The 2,873-nt window shown below is 43.1% G+C and overlaps 1 pseudogene; it reads right to left on the bottom strand.

Annotated features, from left to right (window-relative positions):
- Nucleotides 1-1,163: 1,163 nt before the first annotated feature.
- Nucleotides 1,164-2,615, bottom strand: LOC120849676 (annotated as a pseudogene).
- Between the last annotated feature and the right edge of the window lie 258 nt (nt 2,616-2,873).

The raw sequence follows: 2,873 nt of genomic DNA, 5'->3' as shown, positions 1-2,873 counted from the left end.
TGAGGACGTAGATCATGAATTTGAAATTCGAAGTGGTGGCTCCTGGACAAGCGCGTGCTGGATGCAGTCTCCGACAATAGGCGAGTCGTACGTTTTGCGGCGCCGCGGTACGAACTTTGCGTCTCACGATGGTCATGCTCCAGGGTTGCCATGATGCTCGAGCCTGTAGTTTCGGTTTCGCCGTAAACCCCCGGAAAAAAAAAAATCAATATTTTAAATAATATATAAAAAAAAAATACACGAAACATTAAAAACAAAATTTACACCTCGTACTTTGGGGACACTTCCTGTACCAAAAACTGTCGTAACACCAGAACCCGGAAAATGTGCCGGAGCAGGGATGGGCAGTATTTCTAATACAAGTATTTAAAATACGTATTTGAAATACTTTGTGTATTTTGTATTTGTATTTAATTACAAATTGGGTAATGTATTTGACGTGTGTATTTAAATACTACAATGTGGGTATTTCAAATACAATTGTAATTAAATACAATTTTGTAAGTGAAAATACATCCCTCAAATTTATTGTCACTGCCCAGAGCAGAAAGAAAACTACGTTCTGCACCGAATGCAGCTTCTCTCAATCAAGTGCAAGCGTTTAGTGACCTTGTGATTACGGTGCTAGTCCAGGGCAAGAATAGTGACGAAATCGACATTCACAGACAGACTGGCTAAATAAGTGCTTGTGACAACTTGTGATGCTTCCCAGCCTGATTTCTATCCACATTTTTGCCTGGAACATTCTAAAATCGTGGGTCGTCCAGATTTTCGTAACTGGTGCGAGTTGCAACAATAAAAAATTCTCTCGCTAGTGCTGCGCGTCTTGGTCGTCTCGGTTCTTTGTTGGTCTATACTAAAATGTAATCGACAGAGAGAGAGAGAGAGAGATAAGTTCTTTATTATGGAGATGTTGGTATTCTTTAAATGACACCGGCTACTCCATAACGAGAAAGAGAGAGAAAATATATAGGAATAAAAGGAAGAACATAAAAGGAAAAGAATAAAGATAAAACACATAAAGTATAACCGTAAAAAAAAAAAGAAAAACTTACAAACAAATATAATTATAATTGCGAATAAGACGACCGTTTGGGAGTCGTGCACCGATTTGCTAAATTACATACATAGTCATTTCCGTTGAAATTGACGCACGTTCGCACTTAATAATCATACATGATTCTAGTGTCCTTTAGAAAGTCATGAATGATATTCATTGCTCTGTCTTGTTTTTTACGCGTCGGCCAAGGCCCCAACAACTTGGTCAGAGACAGGGGTCTATCATCTAATATTTGAAGGCGAATCTCCATCCGGCGCCTTTCATGTTGAAAGCGTTCACAGTCAAGGAGGATATGTTGTACATCCTGATATGGTTCTCCACAGTCACATCTTGGCGAATCTCGGCGTTTAATTCAAAATAAAAAGCTGTTAGTAAAGGCCACTTCAAGTCTGAGTTGATGGATTAATGCGTCGTATTTTCTTTTCCTCCCGGTGTGCGGCGGAAGCTCAAAATCCGGGTCGATATATGGTAGGAGAGTCTCTGCTGAAGTGTCCTTTAGCCAGCACTGCCGACAACGTAGATAGCGTAAGTGACGAAGGATGAATTTTGCATCTCCAGAGGTAAAGGATGTCGCTTCCATTGCGTCATCATCGTGAGCTTAAGCTGCCAGGTGATCAGCCTCTTCATTTCCGGCGATTTGGCAGTGGCTCGGTATCCATTGTAGCCTGACGTTATGTCCGTGGAGTCGAGCTTGTGCTAACGTGAGTTGCACCCGATATAGAATGGTCGCCTGGGAAGTACGAAGGTGCATGCCCTGTAATAGCTCAAGGGATGATCTTGAGTCCGTTAGAATAACCCAGTTTGATGGTGTACCGAATGCTTCAATGAATGATGGTGCTGAAAGTATTGCATGTAACTCCGCTGACGTCGAGCATGTATGATGGGACAATCGCAAACATTTAAATGTGTCTAACATCGGGATGGAGTAAGGAGATCTTGACCCCTTGTTAGATGTTGACCCGTCTGTGTAAATATGAATGTCGTCTTTGTAGCGTGCCTCTAAATGAGAGAGGGACATTGTCTTCGCCACCAGGGGGGCCACCGCAGATTTTGATCCAAGACCAGGAATTTCGGTCTGTATTTCCAGTGGCGGAATTGTCCACGGAGGGTTGATAAGACTTTGAAGCCAATGCGCATGATGGGGTGCTGCGACGGGTAGTGCGACGAGAAGTCGGTGAAAGCTAGACTCCGTCTGTCGAAGTATCTTTCGGCACAAGGGTCGGGCATGTGAGTGCGAAGCCAGTCGAAGATAATGACGGCATGTTTCTTGTTCCCGGAGAACAGGTACTGGAGGTTCCTTGGCCTCAGCAATGACGAGGTCACTAGATGTTGCGCGGGGGAGTCCAAGGCATACGCGCAAACTTCGCGCAATCATGTATGTCAAGCGTTTCTCCAGTGTTGGTGAGAGGCCATGTAAAACAGGAATGGAGTATACGATAGTCTGGCGTACTAGAGCTGTATGCAATAGCAGTAGTCCATCAGTCGAGCCTCCCCATCTGGCACCTGCCACATATCTAAGAACGTTAATGACTCTGTTAATTTTTTCCTCAAGCATGTTAATATGTCTTGACCATGTGAGGGAGCAGTCCAGCGTAACTCCTAGAAAACGATGCCACTTCACCTTTTCAATATGTTGTCCTTGAAGTGTCAATTTAAAATTCTTAAGGTGCTTTCTAGTAAATGGAAGAAATGCAGATATTTGAAGTGAAATGTCCATGCCCCTTTCACGAAGATAACTGTATGTGTCATTAAGGCCATACTGCAATTGTTCTTCTAGTTTGGTCTCAGAAGATCCAGATACCCATATACAAAT

This window comes from Ixodes scapularis, unplaced genomic scaffold, assembly GCF_016920785.2.
Source record: "Ixodes scapularis isolate PalLabHiFi unplaced genomic scaffold, ASM1692078v2 PGA_scaffold1__304_contigs__length_218370807, whole genome shotgun sequence".
Lineage (NCBI taxonomy): Eukaryota > Metazoa > Arthropoda > Arachnida > Ixodida > Ixodidae > Ixodes > Ixodes scapularis.
The sequence above is the reverse complement of the archived record's forward strand: the minus strand, read 5'-3'. Positions and strand labels throughout refer to the sequence as shown.